This window comes from Pithys albifrons, chromosome 13, assembly GCF_047495875.1.
Source record: "Pithys albifrons albifrons isolate INPA30051 chromosome 13, PitAlb_v1, whole genome shotgun sequence".
NCBI classification, from domain to species: Eukaryota; Metazoa; Chordata; class Aves; order Passeriformes; family Thamnophilidae; genus Pithys; species Pithys albifrons.
The window spans coordinates 8,280,031-8,292,673 of NC_092470.1; positions in this window are offsets into that span (position 1 = coordinate 8,280,031).

Below are 12,643 nucleotides of genomic sequence, written 5' to 3' on the forward strand. Positions count from 1 at the left end.
TCGTTTTCTGCACCATCTCAATTGTACCTCCAGTTTCCATTGCTTAACCAAAAAACAGTCACTGAAGTTGATTCTTGGTGTCCACATTAGTCACCCTTTCCCCTCAGCAGCTTTACCATATTGCCTTGAATAATCATTGCAGATTGTTTATATAGTGCTGCTTCTTGAGGAAGTCATGAGCCATGCATTAATGGAAAAGTGCTGTCACCATTAGCTCATGGTCAGTGAGTGTTCAGGCACTTGGATCTTCCTCAGGGGCAGCCACTCTGCCTTGTGCAGTTGGACAGGGAATCTTTGGTGGATCAGGTTTTCTTAAACAGAATGGATGAGTGAACCCAGAAAAAAAATCCAATTGTAGCACATAGTGAATTTGGAATATTGGGTAATGTATTTTAAGCAAGTTTTATAACAAAGCTATGTCCACTTTTCCTGGGGCAGAGAGAGAAAAACCCTGGGCAATATGTGTTAAATCTCATTTCTGTGGTGCTTTACTGCTAGAAGGAATCAAAAACTGAAGGTCAGGGTAAAGAACCTTGGGTAACACTTGTATTCTGCAAAACCTTAAAGATCTTAAAGCTTTTCTGCAGGCACTGAGCACTGTTATTTATATGCTGGCATGTAGAAAGCAGTTATTTTTATGTCGTAGGATACACTGTACTCCCCCAAAGACTGTGGCCATGGACTGTCACAGCATTTTTAACAGATTGCTTAGAAATTTTTGTGCGGGGAAAATTTTACACCTTAATGTTCTCTTTTTGTTTTGGTTAGTGTTGATTTTTGAGGCTCGTGAACTTATAGTTGCATCCCATATTTTTTATGTATGCTTAATATGCCTCTAATAAAATTGGTAAGTATGTTTTATGATTACTTTGAATGATTTTTGCTTTTAATAGAATGTTTGCTTCAGTTTTAATGTAGTTCAAAAGGACAGTTCGTAGTTCTTTGAAGAAGCCCAGTATGTTCTCTCCTTTGAACATTGTTTTTATGCATCATCTTGACTCTGAATTTTCTACCATTAATTCAGTGCTAAAAGGCAAAGTATGTTGACTGATATTTCGTATTAGTTTACAGACACTATGTGGGAGTTCTTTGCTATGTTCCTTTGAATTTTGGATCACTGTTCTAGCTCTAAGACAACTAATTAAAATTTTGTATTCATGCATTTCATTGACCCAAATTAACCTCGTGAAGTTGATGTGTTTCCTTTTTGCACCTAAGATTTTTAAAAAAATAGATGGAAAACATTTAGCTGTGAAACAATTAATTTGAGAGAGATTAATGTAGTTGTTGTGCTTGCAGGGTGCTGTGGAGATGATGAGTTTATTGGTGTAAAAATGTGCTGGGCTTGTTGAGGTTTTCTTTACTGTTCCAACCATTACATCAGAGAGGCTGATGAGGTTCTGACAACCACAAGAATAACTGTGATTTTATATGTATATTTGCATTTAAGTTTGGGCAAATTTATCTTCATATTAAGAAAGTTAAATGCTCAAATTACACGTGTGTGGGCTGTAATCAGACAACATTAAGTGAAGTCCATGTTCAGCAATGGCAGTTTGTCAGCAACCAGGTCTACATTTTTAAGCAGTATTGCTAAATTGCTTATGTTATGAATCTAATGTAAATAAACTGCATTTCATGTTTAGTTCACTAAAATTCTCTCTGTTAGGCATTTAATTCGAAAGAGCTGATTTCTCCCAAAATCTCGGTGAGTGGAATAGCATGTAGCGGTTTCTTCATGAACAAAGTTGTCTAATACTGACTGTGTGGTGGCCTTGCAAATGTGACTTTTGTATGTTTTGCTCCTAAATAGTGTAATTAACAATTACTTCTTTTGACTAAAGGAAAGTAATTTGTGGGTTTGTTACTTAGAGCCTCTTGTGACATTTTCATTCTGATCCTATTGTGATGTTGTAGCAACAAATTGCAATTGTACAATTGCAGCGAAGTCCTTTTTTCCCTTCTTGTTTAATGCTGTAGAAGTGGAACCTGAATACTTAGTAGTTTTTTAATTGTATGTATTTGAACAATCTGAGTATTTACTGCCTGAAATGAGAATTGAGTTTTGTGTACTGGTTTCTCAGGTTTTCAGATGAGATTTGTGTTTTTCCACTTAATCTTCTTGGAAAGACTTCACTGCTTCCTTGAGCTAGCAAGTTGATGGCACATGATACCTTTGCCCAGCATTTTTAATGAAATCCAGTGTGTTTGTTAGACATCATTTAAGTGGCTTCTTTTCCCTGTCACAATCTATTGTGTCTTGGAGCATCTCCTGCCCTTGACAGGTGGTGTGTAATCAGCTTTTGAGTTGTTGGCTAATAAAGAAAAAGCAAAGGAGACTTCTGCAGAGGAGAAGCAACAGTAAGTTCCAAATTTTAATCATGAATAGTACTGTGCAATGTGCAAGACAGGTTGGGAATCCTGCTTTATCTGATGCAAGGAGGCTTTTTGATCCCTAAAATTGCAGCTTGAGGAACCAGAGCAGTTGGGCACAGTTTTAATGGCTCTGAAAGGCAGTCAGGGGCCTTAGATCCCCTTATAGCTCAGAATTCCCAAAAGGACCCCAAGGCAGCATGTTTGTGCTAGGAAAGCATTTTTTTCTATTTGTGTGACTTTCCCCTGTGTTTTCTTTCCCAGATAACATACTGGATGCCCTCCTGAGACCGCTGGAAGGCAGTTATAGAGGAGGCAGCAGTGCTTGTGTGACCTTTCTCACTGGAACCCAAAGAATCTCTTAACTCATGGCAGGTAGGTTGGGTTTATGTGGGTGTAGTAAGATGGGCCTTAGTGTTGAATAATGGCATTTTATTAGTCTTTGCTAAATGGTGCAGTTCTGTCAATTCTCCTGAAGGGTCATTTAGCAACGCAGTTTCAAATAAACATCCTTCAAACTAGAGCTTGTCACTTCAGTGACCTCTGTCTGAGATCACAGGCCAGTGAGTACCACAGCAGAAAAATATCAAGCTGGCTGTGTTGCTTCTGCTTTAATGCTGATAATGACTTGGCCTTTCTTGAGAATAAATTAGAAGTTCCTTCAAATTAGAAGAGAAACTTGAATGCACAGACTTGAATGTTCACAGACCTGCTTGCAACTTAAAATTGATTTAAGTTACTAAGTCAAACTTATTAAAGCAAAACATAGTTTTTAATATTCTAAAACTTATTTTTATTTGATAAAAGAAATCTGTTGTCCTCTGGGTTCCTTAGAAGGCAGTCTTGATGTGAAAGGAAATGAAAGCACAATCTGTGTTTGAAATACAGTGAACATACTGAAGATTTCCTGGCAAAAGTAATGCAAGTTACTTGTAGGTGGGACTCTGTCATAATCTGCTCTGTCCAGAACTCTTCTCAGTTTTATTCAGGAAGTGAAAGACAACTGCAAAGCCAAGGGAGGAAGCTTTGTTTCCCTCAGCAGATTTAAATTATTAGCAAGGATGTAGTCCCAGTATCCAGAGGTTTGAACCGGAAGATAAAAGATGCTTGAAAGATTTCAAACCTTTAATGGATATTAAAAATTGAGTAAAAGTACAGTATAAAATCAAAACATACTGAAGTTAGAATTTTGGAATAATTCTTCAAGTTCATCCTCGGCTTTTCATAGTGGTTTCTTTGCCCATCCTGCAGGGTTTTAAAATTCTCCTAGATTCCCCACTAGACAGTCTTGTGCTCTTCACTTGTTTAACCTGCCTTTTCTCTCAAATTGTGGAATTAAGGAACACAACAGAATTCAGAGTAATTTTTGCAGGCCCATGCTGAGCTCAATCCCAGAGCTCTCCGGCTGAGCAAGCCCCAGTGGCAGCACCACAGAACAGCACGGCCAGTTCAGGCCCTTCAGCTGCTGCTGAATGAGAAACCACAGCCTAAGAAATGCAGCTTTTGGAATAGCCTGTAGGGAAATGTAAACAAATTCCTACTTTGCCGGGGGATGGAAAACATTGCCCTAAGAAGAGTAAACACTGAGCTTTCGGCATAGCAAACAGCTGCAAGCCATGAAGCTGTTGGATCAGTTCCTTTGGAAACTGCTTACTGTGGCTCCATCTCCAGAGATGTTCTCATTGTGTGTATTTCACTGAACTGCCACTGAAGGGAGAAGCCTTATTTTCAGTACGACCTGAATATCCTTCAGTATAAAAGCTTAAATGTTAAAAAACAACTTCAGTAATTTGCATGCACATGATGTCTGTTTTTAGATCTGTGCAAATTAAATGTACTTGGTTCATCCAACAAGTACATCACAATAGGGATACCCCACTGTAGTTACAGAAGGCTAATTTTTAATATAAATTCTCCAAATTCAAATGTCAAATGGTGTAGGATTTTAGTAAGTAGAAAACTAGTCTGCCACCCATGGCTTACCCTGGAGTTTTTAATTATTTATATATGAACTGTTATTGCTAAGTAAACCTGGGACAGAATGGAGGAACTCAAAATGAATCCCAGCACTGTGAGTAATTAGGAAGAATTCAGCCTGAAAGGACAACTTTAGAAAAACTGAACTTTATAGATAGTGGTGGTAGTATAGACGTTGGGTGAAGCTTTAACTACGTTGGGCTGTTCCTGCATTCCTGTTACTTTTGCTTGTATACACACACACTTGTTTAGGTGCAACTCCAATGGAAACATAACTTGGTTTTATTTTCCCTGATGTAGATGAACACAGTAATAAAGAGCAGTGTTAAAAATGGGTAGAGTGCAGTAACAATCCTTATGCTGTTCTGAGCATAAAGTTGTCTGAACAGATTGGTCTAAAATTGCCATTCTACTTGAATCAGAGCATCTTGCTTATCCAAGCACACTCCTGAGTAGGTGAGCTACTCAGGGGGGGAGACGGGATTTCATCTGCACTCCATAAAAGCAGGTGAGATGTGCACTAAGTGGGGCTCCCTGAGGGCTTTGGGAAGTGTGTTCCTGTCCAGGACAGCTGTGCCTCTCAGAACTGTTGCTGGGCTTGTGCTCTTCCACCAGGATAACGCTGGCCCTTCCTAGCACAGCTGATTCATAGACACTATTTATATATAGAAAAGTTTATCCATTGCTGAAATGAAACAAAAAGAATTCTGGATGAAAGTGGACCTCCTTTCCTGATTCCAAACTATCACAGAGTGATTTAACTGCACTAGGAAGCTGCTGTTCAGCAGTGGTACCTTGGAAGCTTTTAAAATATTGTCTCTTAATTGCCATTTGTATTTTGGCAGTAATAGAAATATATATGCTGTCTTCTCACATAATTTGTGGGTTATGTTAATGTATTATTTATTTAATGTGTTTAGAGACCTCTTACAAATGTGTTGGTTCTCTTCATCAAAATAAAATGTATTGTTTGATAGAGCTTACAATCCACTTGCGCTTTTATGAGAATTTTCTCTTATATTTGTTACCCTGCATAACATACAGGGAGAAGGGACTATGAAAAAATGCTTTAAAGGTCAGTCTCTTGCTGATCCTTAATTAGAGTGGGTAAAACATACCCACCCTGAACTGACTGCCTGCAATTACAGCCATGTTCTCTTCCTTGCAGGTGCTGCTAAAGCTGGGAGGAATTCTGAACAGACTCTCCAGAGAAAACACAAAGCAGCAAACAGTGTCATTGGACTGTCAAATAAAAAAAATCAATAAGGAGCAGCAGCAAATGAGAACTTTACTGTGAGTGGAATATGGAACATGTACAGGCAAAATGCTGCTTCTTTTGGTTTCTTGGTTAATGAGAGTAGACCACTCTATCAAGAAACATGAAATTCTGTCCAGCATCTGACCATGCTGTTATCAGTCACTTCACAAAGATTTGACCTGACTGTAAACTGATATTCTTGAGTATAACGTACACCCATTAGGTAAAGATCAATAACTGATGAAGTTCACTTGGTCCAGACTCAAGGAATAGTTCCTGTCCATCCAACAAAATGTGCCATTGCCATATCTGGCTGAGGGGAGGTGAGAAGCCCTTTCTGCATCTCACCTGTGTTATCCACTAGGGTCTCTTACCTTCTATTTACTCTGCTGAAAAGAACGTGCAGAGAGCAGGAAACCTTTCTGCTTGCTGCAAGTCGACAATGCACAGGTATAAAAGTGAAAACATTGTCTTCTCTGCAGCGAACAGAACACTGACTGTAGAGGTCATGTCACAGAGCCATTGATCGGGCTCCTCAACACAGTGCCCAGTGGAAGCTCTAGAGGAAGTTACTGAAGCTGAAAACAGCTAAAAAAAAGCAGATTCATCTGTTTAGGTTTAACAAGAGTGTCCTTTGAAATTCCAGTGGGTTCTGCATCAGATGCTTATATTTTAGTTATCGCCATCGTCAGCAAGTTTTGTGTTGCAAATTGTGCATGACTAGGAAAGTTAAAAGGTAAAGTTGATCAAAGAAAGTTTACAGAAGAATTCTTTTGTTCCACACACAGTTGTGTGAATAAACTGAATTGACTGGGATCAAAAGCATATCTAAGGAAAGGTTCCCTGTGCACGTGCTGAGCTGGAACAAAGGCATTATCAGCCCTTCCAGTGACAGGGGAAGGCTCTGCCTGCACCTGCTGCTCAGGTGAGGCACACAAGCCAGGACTGTGTGTAGATGGATGGCTGCAGTAGCTGCTAATGAAACCAGAGCTCATCAGTGTTTCACCCTTTTATGGAGTGTATGGTGGGGTAAATGAATTGCAGAGTTAACCAGCTACAGTTGTGGAACCCAGACAGGCTTAACTAGATGTGATATGAGAGATCAGAACTGGAGTCCCTGCAGGCAATGCAGACAATGAGTCCTCCTGTTGTTACAGAAGCAAGAGGATTGTTTGGTTTTTTCCTGTTGTTTGGGGGTTTTTCAGCAATACACTTTAACAATATCATTTTTCAAATTATGGGTGAAAATCTGGATAAAACTCTGAGCTTCAACTCCCTCAGGCATGAGCTCAGACAGCTTGGTGTGCAGTGGCTGTACTGGTGACTGAGTCTGTAACCACTGCAAGAAGATAGTACTGAAAATAGGAGTAATTGGCCCACCTTCAGACTTTAAAAAGCTCTTTGCAAAAGGGCAGAGACAACAACTGTACAATATTCTCGTCTCCTTAAAACTGATTTCAAGAATCTTCTTGTCAATGAAACATGACAGGTTTATTAAATATGCTGCATGAGGAGGTTGGGTTTATGTGCTCCAGTTTCCCCCTAATTTCAGCTGTATGTATGCGACTGCAGCTTCAAAACATCTGGGTACAGCAGGTTTTTTTCCCTTTTCTGCACCTGCAAGTGTAAGTACACACATAAACAAAAAAGAAATTAAATCTTTCACAAAGCCAAAGAGAAAGGAAAAACCCAACCAGCCATGAAGCTCAGGGGAGCAGTATGACAAGTGCTGAGCTGTAAACAAGCTTGAGAGGGATTTAATTCTTCTGACAAGCGCCAGTGGTAGCATCTCACATGGACCCAGCATATGCACACATTTCAGAGGAGGAATCACAGAGGACTTAATGCAAATATAAAAAAGCTCAGAGCACATCAGCCTATACTGTTCTAAAAATAGCCTCAAAAATCAGGATGAGCTGGGGTTGTAATTATCTTGATTTTTCGGGTTTCTGCCATGGGTGGGAGGGAGTCTGTTTTATGCTCACACTATAATTAGACTTTGACATTCAAACTACAAACTTTAGGGTAGGGATTGTGTCACATATTTGTAGGACAAGTACAACAAGACCTCACTGGGTGGTATTTTCAGGTTGATACTACAATATAGATGCTAAGTAATAGCTGCTGTACTAAGTTTTAAATAAGCTTAATTTTAGGTCATAAGGTTTTTGTTGTTGTTTGTTAAGGAAAGAGAAATAAGATGTAATTTGGTTCCCAAATTAAATTTTAAAAGCCTCTAGTGCACTCTTACTCGCTAATCAGAGTCAGGTCCTTTCAGATATGCCTGTAACTGCCTCATTTCTCCAGCAGCATCCTGCGAAGCACACACTGCAAACCATCCCCTGCCGTCTGTACTTAGGCAGCTGGTGAGTTAGTGCTGCAAGATGCAGTTTGTACCTGACCTTCAGACAGCTTTGGGATGAGGAGCATGCGCTCCCTCTGCTCCAGCCACTTGACTCATTTAGGAAGTTACACAGGTGCTCTATTCACTTTAGATTTTCAATCCAGTCTTCCTTTTCTGTTTGCCTCCGTTTGCAATAAATGAATTTAAACGTTACATTTACTAGCAAAGGGTTAATAAACCCTGGAGGGCTGCAGGTTTAGCCAAATACTGTTGTGTTGCCTTGTAGTTAGCTAAAAAACTCGTTGTAACCATAGTTTCCATTTCATTGCAGAGGGTGGCAGTCTCTGGGCAATCCCCCTCGGACCAGCCCTCCTTGCTCACTTAGGTTGTTGACAATTGCACGGACATGTTATTTTACAAAAGTTCTATGATATTTTATACATGCTGGATTTTAAATACCAGCTTACAACACTGATATTTCTGGATTCAAATGTGAGATTTGTGTGTGTGTGAGAGCAAATTACCTTTCATTTGTATGATGTAAATACTCAGTTTCTCACCCTGTGTCTGGACGTGTGTTTTGGACATTCCTTGTATTCCAGATTGAAAATCACCTTGTGTTTTCAATTGTTGTGTATAACTGTCAAAAAAACAATTAACAAGCTTGACTTTACTAATAGAGTAATTTATCACCTTTGGCATGGAAAGCTGAAGCTGCTTCCCTTACAAACACAGTACCATCTTCTGTTTTAAAATACTTTTTAAATTATTTTTATTTCCATAATTTTTCTTTCAAGGACAAGTGACCTTAAGAGTTTTCCCTGAAGTAAGTATTGTAATGGTTTGCAAAACTTGTGTTTATTTATTGATTTTAAATTATCTGGATAGGTCAAAGTATGGAAGAACATAATCCTTTTTACCACGTGACAAGAAAGAAAATTCTTTGTTACCAGAGCAGATGGAAACTCCCAATCTGAACTGCCCATTATTTACAGAAGTTTTGAGAACCACGTCTACAGTTTCAAATACTGAAGTAAGTGAACCAATCACTAAACTCCAAGCATCTCTGAATCTTGAAAACCAAATCCTATTGTGGTTTGGATCCTGTAATGTTTATTTTCTGTTTGAATGTTGCAGAAAGGACATAGTTGTTTGCCCAAAGTTCTGGACCTTTGGAGAGCACTTTGTGTGAAGGTAGGACAAGTTTCATAGTAGTGGGGAGAATTCCTATAAACAAGGCAAATAATTATTTCTTAAGAAAGGTCTATAGTTTTTTTGTAATTAACAGAAATGAAGTTCATAAAACAATTTTGAATGCTCTGTTACTGAGCCCAACTCACACTGCTTGCTGTAGCTGAAGCAAGTGAACAGCAGCTGCCACAGCTCACAGTTTAAACCTTCCTTGTGCTGAATTGAAGAGCGAGACAGAACTTTTAGTTCTCTGGTTATGTTTATTGGTCTGAACACTCAGAAGGTTAAAGATGCTGCATTTACTAGATTTGTCCTACCCAAAGGCAGGCATTCATTCTGGACGATGAAGATGAGTTTTACCAGTACACAAAATTATCCTAAACCACTGACTGAATTTAAACCTTGCTCCATTAATTTCAGCCCTCTGTGGATGTACAGGCCAAACATCAGTAACCTGCAAGATTTGTTAAAGGCTTTGCTCTTTTTATTCCCACTGGGGTATTTTAATGTTGACAGCTGTTAAAATTCTCAAACTGGAGCTTCACATCAGTATTCTCTTCCTCACAGACACCTGTAATGGGATTCATCTGTTTTCTTTGTTATTCCCTTTGCTCATTTAAATGTAATGTGTATTTCTCATCACACCACTGGATTAGTTCTATATAAATTACTAAAATACACAGATACACGAACACACATACATTTGTCCCAGAAGAACAGAGCATGGTATTTTGGTTTTGAATAAAAAGATGCCCAAAGATAAATACAGCACTATAATCCCCGTGCCTTTCTTTAAAACAAAAGACATTTTTATTGTGTGGCTTCTTGAAACTCCTGGGATTTTCATCTTCCCTATCCCCTCATCATTGACTGATGTTCCAGGAGTGGAGAAACTCATTCCATTCACACCTTTGGTGCTTTCCTGCCCTTTCCAGGCCCCTCCCCTGCCCCTCCAGTCACTCTCTTCTGAAATACATCAGCTGGAATCGTGGCTTTGCCGATTTTTTTTTTCTCGAGGAGTTACCCAGGCATTGGGTGGGTATCACGGTGCTTCTGGGATGACTAATTTCCAGCGTCTTTGTTCTGCAAATCCTGTGTAAATGGGATGAGTTAATGGGCGGTTTAACCTGTCTGGCTGAGGTACCCACTGAGCAGCCTCCCCTGCCTTGGTTCATCTGCAGTGCAGGCAGGTCAGGATCCAGCCTTGGGCTTGCACCTGAGTTAACTCAAAACAGCTCGGGAACAGTGGCTGGTAAAGCTGAGGGAGAGTGGCTGGACAGCCCAAGCCGTACAGAATTGTCCACAGGTCAGGTTGGACAGGGCTTGGACCAGCCTGGTCTGATGGAAGGTGTCCCTGCCCATGGCACGGGGGCTGGAGCGAGGTGATCTCTAAGGTCCCTTCCAGCCCAAACCATTCTGTGATTCCATGACAATATGTGCTTTTACAGCCTGTGTATGAGGCTGGCAGGCTGCTTCTCATCAGTCAAGGCTGGCTTTCTGGGATAAAGGGATACTTGATCACTCAGATGTTGGCAAGGATGGGAGTGGCCTTTGGTAATTTAGTAACTGACCTAGTGGTCTTGTGAGAAAAAACAGTAATGCGAAGAAAAGGTGTAAAACACTTCATCTGAACCAAATCTGTTCTAGTATGCCCTGACTTGTTGCTTTAGCTGCTCAGGGAACTGGAAATCACACACTGCTGTTTTAACTGAAACTTTGGCCTTTTAATTCCAACCCTTACTGACGTTTTTCACTTTTACTACATCCAGAAACCCAACCCACTGTGCATTTTTCTTACCTAGTTAACAAAAAGTCCTATGAAAAATTGGCAGTGGAAGCTTGGAGAAAGGAAGGATTTTATTGGATCAAAGTCTGAAATATGAAGAATAAGCAACTGTCTGAAATTAGCCCAGTGTTTTCATTTACAGGGACTTTCCTGAGCAAGTGACTGAGTTGTAAAACTCAGAATACAGGGAGAAGCATCAGGCAGAAGATACACAGAAGATGCACTATGGAACAGCACAGATAACTTTGGAGTTACCAAAAAGAAATTTTAAAACTCCTTACAACATACTTTGTGTGAAGAATGAAGGTAGGTTTTGAATCTTGTTGTTAATTTCGATGGTGTAAAATTCAGTCATATTTGCATATTTGAATAGCAGATTTTGATGTCTCATCTAAAGCCTTGTCCTGACATACCTTAAAAGCAGAGTGCACAGTTTCTAATAATAAAAGTATTTGCTCTTTTCTAACATGTAACATACCAGTATAAAAATGCTACCTGTGCATCAGGCATAAAGAATAATGTTGTCTTGTTACAATGTGTCAAAATATTCTCTAATGAGGAAAGGTATATAAAATGTACAAAGCAGGATAAACCAGCTACTAATACCTTCATTACTGTCTGTCAAAAGATGACAGTTCTATCAGCAAATGAATGAGCTGGAAGGAATAAATGGACAGGGTATAGAAATTGCTTTCACAGTGATCTGTGAACACAGAAGATGCAGTTTTAAGCTTTCAAATTTCAATGCAGTCATTTTGGCAAAAGGAACATATGAATGTGTTAGGTGTCAAAAAACATTTTACTCTTTATATTCCATAATTGAACTTTGTCATATTTTTTAGTTTTAAATACCTGTTGAGAAATCTCAGTGAGTGCTACCCTTTAAAATTGTGTAGCCACTAGCACTGTTCTGGACTGTAGAATTCAACCTACTAATTACACTTCTAACAAGTGTAGCTGTTGGGATTTGGGCCTTTCAGAATTAATGGACCTCTTTGTCTTGCCTGAGACATGTCAGAGCTCAATACCATGAGCAAAACACTGACCTGACTGTTGGTTCCAGAACATGGTGCTGGGACAATATTTTTGAGGCCAATTCCAGTAATAAATTACAGTTTCATGATGGCTCTGTAACATATGGCAAACAGAAAACACTTTTCATAGATTAAACAGTGTAGCTTCCATTAAACCTCTGCAACTAAACCCAGTAAATTGTTAACCACCTCAGTATTTGTTTGTTGTACTTTAATTATTTAACACCTTCCTCCTTCCTGCTCTAAGGTATAATCAGCAGTAGAAATACTGTTACTAAGGTTGTCAAATTTTAAATCACATCTGCAGCTCCTGCTACTTTAAAACTGCACATGATGTTTACCTGAGAGGCAGTGAAAGGAGACTATATTTCCCATAAATTAATTTATGAATATTTATACACCAGATGGTTTTTCAAGTGCTAGCCAAAACTGATGGTGTTTAAACCAGAGCAACTGAGACAGATTGAAGAAACTCATGGAAATATCAATGATGGGATGGTACGTTTGTAACTTCCAACAGCCAGATTATTGATGCCTTTGGAAGTACCTTCTTGAGCTTCACATTCTTGATTGTGCACCTGATCCTGTCCTTAGCCTGAGCCTTTCAGAGCGTGTCTAGTGCTGGATATGGCACAAGATTACCCAAGGCTGAGCGGGAGCCCTGCAGGAACGTGAGTACC